This window comes from Larimichthys crocea, chromosome XI (genome assembly GCF_000972845.2).
Source record: "Larimichthys crocea isolate SSNF chromosome XI, L_crocea_2.0, whole genome shotgun sequence".
NCBI classification, from domain to species: domain Eukaryota; kingdom Metazoa; phylum Chordata; class Actinopteri; family Sciaenidae; genus Larimichthys; species Larimichthys crocea.
The window spans coordinates 21,301,022-21,312,985 of NC_040021.1; positions in this window are offsets into that span (position 1 = coordinate 21,301,022).

An 11,964-nucleotide genomic window follows, 5' to 3' on the forward strand; every position below is an offset into this window, starting at 1 on the left:
GCTACACACACTGGATGACTCTAGTGTATAAGGCTCTTCTTGGCTTAACCAACCACTTTTTTATGCACTTTCCTTCGGAGAACCGAAAGCTGTTATGCACTACACTCAAATGATGTTCTGCATCTTGTTGCTCCTCGAGTCAGAACTGAGACAGGCAAAAAAGCATTCAGTTTCTCTGCCCTGTCTGCTTGGAATGTCCTCCAATCTGAACTTAAAATTGCAGAACTTCTTCCTCTGGAAGCATTCCGCTCTATCTTAAAAAAAAAGACAATGGAAATCTTTTGAACAGTGCCTATGCTCTTAAATTGTTAATGTATCCATAACTGTGTGTTATTGTTGTTTGTCTGTTTTTTGACCACTATGACGTGCGCTGCTGCCTTTCTTGGCCAGGTCACCCTTGTGAAAGAGGTCTTGATCTCAATGAGTTTTTACCTGGTTAAATAAAGGTTATAAATAAAAATCCAAGTCCTTAATGTAGTTGATGAAAGTGCTCCATATGTCCTCAAATACATGCCGTTTAGCCTTTAATATCTAAGTTATTCTCTCTAATGAGGGCTTGCTAACATCTGTCTTATCCATTCAGTAGTACTTGGTCTATAAATCTTTTCCACAATAATACAACACGTTTCTTAGAATAAAGCAAGCTGAGGTCTATAAAAGCCCGCTCATTCCTACTATAGTTATATAGTTTCTCTGGATATAAGCCCAACAAAAAGAGTTTAGGGTCCAGTAAGATTTGTTTTGAAAAAATCTTCTTGACTATAGCCCCACCTCTTCCCAGAATATTTTAATCTTTCTGCATTGCTAAATGCAGTGAAACAAAGTACCTCTGGATTCCTTACATATTGTGCATACATCTGGTACATTTTTATTATATCTATTTAAATCTATCGGTGTCACATATGTCTGCATTAACCATTTGTACTGTATAAGTGTTACGGCTGTCGCCATTTCGCCCTGCGCATGTGTGGGTGTGCAGTGTTTTCCCATAGGTAAATGCAGGTGTGCGGTTCCCGGTCCCTGGTTGGCCCCATCTGGAGGAGGCGGGGACAACATGTCCGTGGCTGTGCAGGGCCAGGATTGGTGCGGCATCATTTCCGCGCCGCCAATGAGAGGGCCCCCGCAGCAGCATCACCGGGATTTAAAACGCAGCCGCCTGAGCATCGTGGCGGCTTATTTGTGTGTGGTGGTGATGAGCTCGCCTCGTTCATTCTGGTTACACTTGTATTTTGAAATTGGTGAGGATTTTGGTAATTTTGGTTTGAGACTGGGCAGGGATTAGTTTACTGGTAGTACTGATCACTCCCGAGAGTATTTCTTCTGTTAGAGACATTAGTTTAGGGGTGCTATTTGGATGTGTGTTTTGTTATTTGGTATTAGCGTTAGATAGTGAGGCTTTTCTTTTTCGTTTTGGTTCTTGTTAGAAAATAATAGGCTCTGTTGGAGTTCTCCTTTTGTTATATTTGTTTGTTCTTTTTACAGCACCCGCTCACCCTTCGTTCCCCTTTTTGCCTCACCTCCTTTTGTTAAAAAACAATCTGAACTTTCATTTAATAAACTACTTTTGTTTAATAACCTTTAAAATCTGTTTTTTATGTTACTTCTTTCATACCCTTTTATATGGCCGTAACATAAATGGGGGCTCGTCCGGGATCTGAATTTAAATACCCGAGAAACGAAAGGTAAATATTATTAGAAATTTTCAGATTGTTTTGTGTTAGTGGTTTTGTGTTTGTTAAACATGGCAACATTTAGTATGGAGGCGTTTTTGACCAACCCATCGCTCGAGCAAATTGACAAGTGTAGGAAGAGTGATTTGGCCCTGATTGCGCTTCACTTTGGTCTCCCTTACTCGAGCCAACTAGTCAAAAAGGAGCTAAAGGCTCTAGTTGTCGGGAAGTTGGTGGAAAGGGGAGTCCTGGTGGCACCAGAGACGGCTGAAGGTGCTGTGTCTGAGGAGGGCGCCCTCAGTGACGAGGGTGACCCAAAGCCTGAGGTTGAGCCTCAGGGTGTGGTGGCTGCTGGAGGAGGAGAGACAGAGGCAGGTGCGTGGCTGAAGACGCCGTACAGCCTGCCCCGCTATGATCCTCTCTCCTCGGTTAGCTCAGGGTGTTGAGACGAGGCAAAGGTGAAAGTCCGCATTGCCCGTCTCCAACTAGAGGCCCAGGACCGACAAGCACAAGCACAGCTGCAATACCAGCTAGAAATAAAAAAGCTGGAAATTGAGGCTGACAAAGCTGTGAGGCTGCGTCATCTGGAGCTGGAGGTGCTGCGTGACTCTGCCGGTGCTGTTCCAGGTACGCTCCCTCCCTCCACCAGTCTACCAAGGCAATTCGACATTAGTAAACACATTGCTCTAGTGCCTCTTTTTCGAGAAACCGAAGTCGACAGCTATTTTAGTGCATTTGAGCGGATAGCCTCTACGCTGCAGTGGCCCGTTGATGTGTGGCCACTGTTGCTACAATGTAAATTACATGGCAAGGCGCAGGAGGTTATGTCAGTGCTTTCCTTAGAGGAGAGCTTAAATTATGAATCCGTAAAGTCTGCCATACTAAGAGCGTATGAGTTGGTCCCTGAAGCCTACCGCCAGCGATTCAGAAATCTTCAGAAAGCTGAACAGAGCACATTCGTAGAGTTTGCCTGTGAGAAGGGCACGCTATTTGATAAATGGATTGCCGCCTGTAAAGCTAATGACTTTGCTTCATTACGTGAGTTAATGTTACTAGAGGAGTTTAAAAAGTGCCTGCCTGAGCGCATCGTAACATACTTAAATGAACAGAAAGTAATCTCGTTATCCTCCGGGGCTGTACTAGCAGAAGAGTTTGTAATAACTCATACGGCAGTATTCCCGTCGGTCCCTGTGGAGCATCCTAACTGTGCACCAACACGGCCAAATGGTGTGCCAAAGGTGCAGAGTCCTAGGAAAGAGGACTGTGAGTGTTTCTAGTGTCACCAATCGGGACACATAATTGCTAACTGTTTATTGTTGAAGCGTAAGGAGCAACTGCAGTCCCAAGGTGAGCCGCAAACCCAAGGTGTCGGCTTGATACAGACCGTGTTGGACACCAGCACTGAGGAGGTTTGCGTTAAGAGTGGTGACGATGGCTTTAAACCGTTCATTTTTGACGGCTTAGTGTCACTCACAGGTGAACCTGCAAACCAGCGCTTGATGCGCATTTTAAGAGATACTGGTGCTTCCCGATCTATAATCCTTTCCTCTGTGCTACCGTTTTCGAAGCAGTCCGCATGTGGGTATGGCACGGTGTTACGCAGCGTTGATATGGGTCGCACACCCAGAGCTGTACACCGTGTCCACGTAGCCAGTAAACTGGTAACTGGCTTCTTTCCCATTGCTGTGTGCCCTGAATTACCTATTAAAGATGTGGTGTTTTTAATGGGAAATGACGTGGCAGGAGAGAAGGTAACTCCTACGTTAGAATTGGAGTCCTCAGATCGTGAGACACAGACAGGGAGAGGCGAGGATAATGATTCCGCTTGTTGTGACAATGTATTGTTCAGAATCATGTTGCCCCAGTGTACCGTAATAGGTTGTTTTGTGTTAGCTCTAATTCTTCTGGCGTGGGTAATGTTGAGGGTGGTAGAGGCCCAGGCATACTAATAGGCCGGGCTGAGTTAAACGGCTAACTGACTTCCTTATGTTTTTGTTGGCACCTCCAGCCTCTGCCATCGGTAGTTCCTTTTGTGAGTTGTCTGTCTGTGTGGGTCGCTTCGTGCGCTTTTTGTTTAGATGATACCTGACCTACACGTTGACATGTCTGTCAATAACCAAGTTTAGAAAATGATGACAAGTGTTGTCTCGTTTCCGGTGTGGAAAAAAGAAAAAGAAAGTGTGATTTCGTGTGTAACAAAAAAAAGTATATATTTTTTTGTCTTAAGGGGAGGGGTGTTACGGCTGTCGTCGTTTCGCCCTGCGCATATGTGGGTGTGCAGTGTTTTCTCATAGGTAAATGCAGGTGTGCGGTTCCCGGTCCCTGGTTGGCCCCATCTGGAGGAGGCGGGGACAACGTGTCCGATTGGTGTGGCATCATTTCCGCGCCGCCCAAGCATCGTGGCGGCTTATTTGTGTGTGGTGGTGATGAACTCGCCTCGTTCATTCTGGTTACACTTGTATTTCGAAATTGGTGAGGATTTTGGTAATTTTGGTTTGAGACTGGGCAGGGATTAGTTTACTGGTAGTACTGATCACTCCCGAGAGTATTTCTTCTGTTAGAGACATTAGTTTAGGGGTGCTGTTTGGATGTGTGTTTTGTTATTTGGTATTAGCGTTAGATAGTGAGGCTTTTCTTTTTCATTTTGGTTCTTGTTAGAAAATAATAGGCTCTGTTAGAGTTCTCCTTTTGTTATATTTGTTTGTTCTTTTTACAGCACCCGCTCGCCCTTCGTTCCCCTTTTTGCCTCACCTCCTTTTGTTAAAAAACAATCTGAACTTTCATTTAATAAACTACTTTTGTTTAATAACCTTTAAAATCTGTTTTTTATGTTACTTCTTTCATACCCTTTTATATGGCCGTAACATAAATGGGGGCTCGTCCGGGATCTGAATTTAAATACCCGAGAAACGAAAGGTAAATATTATTAGAAATTTTCAGATTGTTTTGTGTTAGTGGTTTTGTGTTTGTTAAACATGGCAACATTTAGTATGGAGGCGTTTTTGACCAACCCATCGCTCGAGCAAATTGACAAGTGTAGGAAGAGTGATTTGGCCCTGATTGCGCTTCACTTTGGTCTCCCTTACTCGAGCCAACTAGTCAAAAAGGAGCTAAAGGCTCTAGTTGTCGGGAAGTTGGTGGAAAGGGGAGTCCTGGTGGCACCAGAGACGGCTGAAGGTGCTGTGTCTGAGGAGGGCGCCCTCAGTGACGAGGGTGACCCAAAGCCTGAGGTTGAGCCTCAGGGTGTGGTGGCTGCTGGAGGAGGAGAGACAGAGGCAGGTGCGTGGCTGAAGACGCCGTACAGCCTGCCCCGCTATGATCCTCTCTCCTCGGTTAGCTCAGGGTGTTGAGACGAGGCAAAGGTGAAAGTCCGCATTGCCCGTCTCCAACTAGAGGCCCAGGACCGACAAGCACAAGCACAGCTGCAATACCAGCTAGAAATAAAAAAGCTGGAAATTGAGGCTGACAAAGCTGTGAGGCTGCGTCATCTGGAGCTGGAGGTGCTGCGTGACTCTGCCGGTGCTGTTCCAGGTACGCTCCCTCCCTCCACCAGTCTACCAAGGCAATTCGACATTAGTAAACACATTGCTCTAGTGCCTCTTTTTCGAGAAACCGAAGTCGACAGCTATTTTAGTGCATTTGAGCGGATAGCCTCTACGCTGCAGTGGCCCGTTGATGTGTGGCCACTGTTGCTACAATGTAAATTACATGGCAAGGCGCAGGAGGTTATGTCAGTGCTTTCCTTAGAGGAGAGCTTAAATTATGAATCCGTAAAGTCTGCCATACTAAGAGCGAATGAGTTGGTCCCTGAAGCCTACCGCCAGCGATTCAGAAATCTTCAGAAAGCTGAACAGAGCACATTCGTAGAGTTTGCCTGTTAGAAGGGCACGCTATTTGATAAATGGATTGCCGCCTGTAAAGCTAATGACTTTGCTTCATTACGTGAGTTAATGTTACTAGAGGAGTTTAAAAAGTGCCTGCCTGAGCGCATCGTAACGTACTTAAATGAACAGAAAGTAATCTCGTTATCCTCCGGGGCTGTACTAGCAGAAGAGTTTGTAATAACTCATACGGCAGTATTCCCGTCGGTCCCTGTGGAGCATCCTAACTGTGCACCAACACGGCCAAATGGTGTGCCAAAGGTGCAGAGTCCTAGGAAAGAGGACTGTGAGTGTTTCTAGTGTCACCAATCGGGACACATAATTGCTAACTGTTTATTGTTGAAGCGTAAGGAGCAACTGCAGTCCCAAGGTGAGCCGCAAACCCAAGGTGTCGGCTTGATACAGACCGTGTTGGACACCAGCACTGAGGAGGTTTGCGTTAAGAGTGGTGACGATGGCTTTAAACCGTTCATTTTTGACGGCTTAGTGTCACTCACAGGTGAACCTGCAAACCAGCGCTTGATGCGCATTTTAAGAGATACTGGTGCTTCCCGATCTATAATCCTTTCCTCTGTGCTACCGTTTTCGAAGCAGTCCGCATGTGGGTATGGCACGGTGTTACGCAGCGTTGATATGGGTCGCACACCCAGAGCTGTACACCGTGTCCACGTAGCCAGTAAACTGGTAACTGGCTTCTTTCCCATTGCTGTGTGCCCTGAATTACCTATTAAAGATGTGGTGTTTTTAATGGGAAATGACGTGGCAGGAGAGAAGGTAACTCCTGCGTTAGAATTGGAGTCCTCAGATCGTGAGACACAGACAGGGAGAGGCGAGGATAATGATTCCGCTCGTTGTGACAATGTATTGTTCAGAATCATGTTGCCCCAGCGTACCGTAATAGGTTGTTTTGTGTTAGCTCTAATTCTTCTGGCGTGGGTAATGTTGAGGGTGGTAGAGGCCCAGGCATACTAATAGGCCGGGCTGAGTTAAACGGCTACCTGACTTCCTTATGTTTTTGTTGGCACCTCCAGCCTCTGCCATCGGTAGTTCCTTTTGTGAGTTGTCTGTCTGTGTGGGTCGCTTCGTGCGCTTTTTGTTTAGATGATACCTGACCTACACGTTGACATGTCTGTCAATAACCAAGTTTAGAAAATGATGACAAGTGTTGTCTCGTTTCCGGTGTGGAAAAAAGAAAAAGAAAGTGTGATTTCGTGTGTAACAAAAAAAAGTATATATTTTTTTGTCTTAAGGGGAGGGGTGTTACGGCTGTCGTCGTTTCGCCCTGCGCATATGTGGGTGTGCAGTGTTTTCTCATAGGTAAATGCAGGTGTGCGGTTCCCGGTCCCTGGTTGGCCCCATCTGGAGGAGGCGGGGACAACGTGTCCGATTGGTGTGGCATCATTTCCGCGCCGCCCAAGCATCGTGGCGGCTTATTTGTGTGTGGTGGTGATGAACTCGCCTCGTTCATTCTGGTTACACTTGTATTTCGAAATTGGTGAGGATTTTGGTAATTTTGGTTTGAGACTGGGCAGGGATTAGTTTACTGGTAGTACTGATCACTCCCGAGAGTATTTCTTCTGTTAGAGACATTAGTTTAGGGGTGCTGTTTGGATGTGTGTTTTGTTATTTGGTATTAGCGTTAGATAGTGAGGCTTTTCTTTTTCATTTTGGTTCTTGTTAGAAAATAATAGGCTCTGTTAGAGTTCTCCTTTTGTTATATTTGTTTGTTCTTTTTACAGCACCCGCTCGCCCTTCGTTCCCCTTTTTGCCTCACCTCCTTTTGTTAAAAAACAATCTGAACTTTCATTTAATAAACTACTTTTGTTTAATAACCTTTAAAATCTGTTTTTTATGTTACTTCTTTCATACCCTTTTATATGGCCGTAACATAAATGGGGGCTCGTCCGGGATCTGAATTTAAATACCCGAGAAACGAAAGGTAAATATTATTAGAAATTTTCAGATTGTTTTGTGTTAGTGGTTTTGTGTTTGTTAAACATGGCAACATTTAGTATGGAGGCGTTTTTGACCAACCCATCGCTCGAGCAAATTGACAAGTGTAGGAAGAGTGATTTGGCCCTGATTGCGCTTCACTTTGGTCTCCCTTACTCGAGCCAACTAGTCAAAAAGGAGCTAAAGGCTCTAGTTGTCGGGAAGTTGGTGGAAAGGGGAGTCCTGGTGGCACCAGAGACGGCTGAAGGTGCTGTGTCTGAGGAGGGCGCCCTCAGTGACGAGGGTGACCCAAAGCCTGAGGTTGAGCCTCAGGGTGTGGTGGCTGCTGGAGGAGGAGAGACAGAGGCAGGTGCAGTTCGCGCTCCTTTTGTTATATTTGTTGTCTTTTTTACAGCACCCGCTCGCCCTTCGTTCCCTTTTGCCTCACTCCTTTGTTAAAAACAATCTGGAACTTTCATTATAAACTACTTTTGTTAATAACCTTTAAAATCTGGTTTTATGTTACTTCTTTCATACCCTTTCATATGGTCTAACCATAAGTTTCAGATGTGATTTATGGACATTGTGAGCCTAGGCTGCTTTCCAATCCCCATCCGAAACTTCTAATTGCAAGTCTTCCATGTATTTAACTTATACTGTGCATTTTCTGATGAATAAGATGTCAGCAAACTGTAAACTTATGATGACTTGTAGAGGTCTAGTAAGTAAATTATTTTGAAGCTTCTAAGCTGAAGGTACTTTTAAAATTTTTTTCCTGTTGAGGCCAAATTAAAGCTTAACTCCTCAAAAGACAACATAATACCTGCATCTGTCAAGTAAAGGTGGACCATTTTAGTCCCTTGGAGTGCCACAGTTAAATGCTGCATCCGCTCTCCCTGGCGGATACCCCATACTGGACTATATTGAGATAATGTATGCTTGTTCCTTTAAGTATTTTGAAACGTCATACCACATCTTTAACATATTTTACTAGTGGGTTTTTAGTTGTTTCTTTAGTTCCTTTTTTACTGTGTCTGAGTATATATATAGAACATAGATAGACTAGAACATAACAGACCTCAGCTTCTCAGTAATACCACATTAATTCTGGACACTTTAAGCCCTCTCTTGCATGCCGTATTCAAAACAGGGCTCAGATACTGAGGTGTCAGTGAGCAGATTTATTTTGAGACAAAACCCTCTCGACAGAGTTCCGTTTCCGTCCGTTTTCTTCCGCTTACCGAGATCGGGTCGCGGGGGCAGCAGCTTCAGCAGGGAAGCCCAGACTTCCCTCTCCCAGCCATTCTGCCAACTCTCCCAGGGGGACCCCAAGGCGTTCCCGAGCCAGCCGAGAGAGAATAGTCCCTCCAGCGTGTCCTGGGTCTTCCCCGGGGCCGCCTCCCGGAGGGACGTGCCCGGAACATCTCACCAGGGAGACGTCCAGGAGGCATCCTCACGAGATCCCGAGCCACCTTAGCTGGTTCCTCTCGATGCGGAGGAGCAGCGGTTCTACTCTGAGCTCCTCGCGGATGGCGAGCTTCTCACCCTATCTCTAAGGGAGAGCCCAGCCACCCTGCGAAGGAAGCTCATTTCGGCCGCTTGTATTCGCGATCTATCTCTTTCGGTCACTACCCAAAGCTCGTGACCATAGGTGAGGGTAGAACGTAGATCGACTGGTAAATCGAGAGCTTCGCCTTTCGGCCAGCTCCTTCTTCACCACGACGGAACCGGTGCAGAGTCCGATCACTGCAGAAGCCGCACCGATCCGCCGGTCGATCTCCCGCTCCATCCTTCCCTCACTGTGAACAAGACCCCGAGATACTTGAACTCCTCCACTTGAGGCAGGATCTCATCCCGACCCCGGAGACTGAACTCCACCTTTTCCGGCTGAGAACCAGGCCTCGGATTTAGAGGTGCTGATTCTCATCCCAGCCGCTTCGCACTCGGCTGCAACCGCTCCAGAGAGAGCTGAAGGTCACGATCCGATAAGCCAACAGGACCAGATCGTCCGCAAAGCAGCGACCTAATCCTGAGGCCACCGAATCGCAGCCCCCCGACCCCGGGCTGCGCCAGAAATCCTGTCCATAAAAGTTTGAACAGAACCGGTGACAAAGGGCAGCCCTGGCGGAGTCCAACTCCCACGGAAACAGGTCCGACTTGCTGCCGGCAATGCGGACCAAGCTCTGGCACCGAGAGTACAGAGACCGGATAGCCCGTATCAATGGTCCGGAACCCCATACTCTCGAGCACCCCCCACAGGCCCCCCCGAGGGACACGGTCAACGCCTCTCCAGGTCCACAAAACACATGTAGACTGGTTGGGCGAACTCCCATGCACCCTCCAGGACCGCGCTAAGGGAATAGAGCTGGTCCACAGTTCCACGGCCAGGACGAAAACCACACTGCTCCCTGGACCAGGTTCGACAATCTTGCGGACCCTCCTCTCCAGACACCCCGAAAAGACCTTCCCGGGAAGGCTGAGGATGTGATCCCCTATAGTTGGAGCACATCCTCGTCCCCCTTTTTAAGAGGGGAACCACACCCGGTCGCCCATCCAGAGGCACTGCCCCCGATGTCCACGCGATGTTGCAGAACGTGTCAACCAAGACAGCCCCACAACATCCAGAGCCTTGAGGAACTCCGGGCGGACCTCATCCACCCCCGGGGCCTTGCCACCGAGGAGTTTTTTGACTACCCACGACCTCAGCCCCAGAGATGGGCGTAGACCACCACGGGGGTCCCCAGACTCTGCCTCCTCAAGGAAGACGTGCTGGTGGATTGAGGAGGTCCTCGAAGTATTCCCTCCACGACCCAAGACGTCCCCAGCCGAGGTCAGCAGCACACCATCCCACTGAACACAGTGTTATAGTGGCACTGCTTCCCCCGCCTAAGCCGCCGGATGGTGGTCCAGAACCCCTCGAAGCCGTTCGAAAGTCGCTCCCATGGCCTCACCGAACTCCTCCCATGCCCGAGTTTTTGCCTCTGCAACCGCCGAGGCCGCATTCCGCTTGGCATGTCGATACCCTTCAGCTGCTTCAGGACTCCCACAGGCCAGAAAGGTTCGGTAGCCTCCTTCTTCAGCTTGACGGCATCCCTCACCGCCGGTGTCCACCAGCGGTTCGGGGGCCACCGCCACGACAGGCAACCGACCACCCTTTAAGGCCACAGCTCCGGTCGGTGATCTCTCACAGAGAATCTCCGAGCAGACAGAACGTTCCCAGCAAACCCGCACAGAACGTTTGGGCCTGCCAGGTCTGACCGCCATCCTCCCCCACCATCGGAGCCAACTCACCACCAGGTGGTGACAGTTGACAGCTCCGCCCCTCTCTTCACCCGAGTGTCCAAACATATGGCCACAAGTCCGACGACACGACCACAAAGTCGATCATCGAACTACGGCAAGGGCGTCCTGGTGCCAAGTGCACATGTGGACACCCTTATGCTTGAACATGGTGTTCGTTATGGACAATCCATGACGAGCACAGAAGTCCAATAACAGAACACCACTCGGGTTCAGATCAGGGGGGCCGTTCCTCCCAATCACGCCCCTCCAGGTCTCACTGTCGCGACACGTGAGCATTGAAGTCCCCCAGGAGGACGAGGGAGTCCCCAGAGGGAGCGCTCCCAGCACCCCTCAAAGACTCCAAAAAGGGTGGGTACTCTGAACTGCCATTCGGTGCATAAGCACAGATGACAGTCAGGACCCGTCCCCCACCCGAAGGCGAAGGAGGCTACCCTCTCGGGACCGCCGGCCGGGGGAAACAAGCAGTCCCACCCCCGCTCTGCGCCTCTCACCGGGGGCAACTCCAGAGTGGTAGAGCGTCCAGCCCCTCTCAAGGAACTGGTTCCGGAACCCACTGTGCGTCGAGGCGAGCCCGACTATATCTAGCCGGTACCTCTCAACCTCGTGCACCAGCTCAGGCTCTTCCCGCCAGAGAGGTGACGTCAACGTCCCCAGAGCCAGCTTCTGCAACCGGGGGTCGGACCGCCAGGGTCCCCCTCCGACTGCGGCCCATCTCTCTTGCACCGCTCCCCCCTGAGACCCCTCCCATGGGTGGTGGGCCCATGGGAAGGGGCATGTCGCCTTTTCGGGCTGTGCCCGCCGGGCCCCCATGGGTAAGGACCCGACCACCAGGCGCTCGCCAACGAGCCCCCCCCCAGGCTGGCTCCAGGGGGGGGCCCCGGTGACCCGCGTCCGGCAAGGAAACTTGGTCCATCAGTTTCATTTCATCAGGGGATGTTTGAGCTGCACTTTGTCTGGACCCTCACCTAGGACCTGTTTGCCTTGGGTGACCCTACCAGGGGCATAAAGCCCCCGACAACATAGCTCCTAGGGTCATTGGAACACGCAAACCCCTCCACCACGGTAAGGTGGCAGCTCCAGGAGGGATGCTACAAACTGGTTTATGAAAAATTTATCAAAATCAAAATCACTCACAAGGAGGAAAATCAAAGGCTGCAAAACATTAACTGAAATCTCTC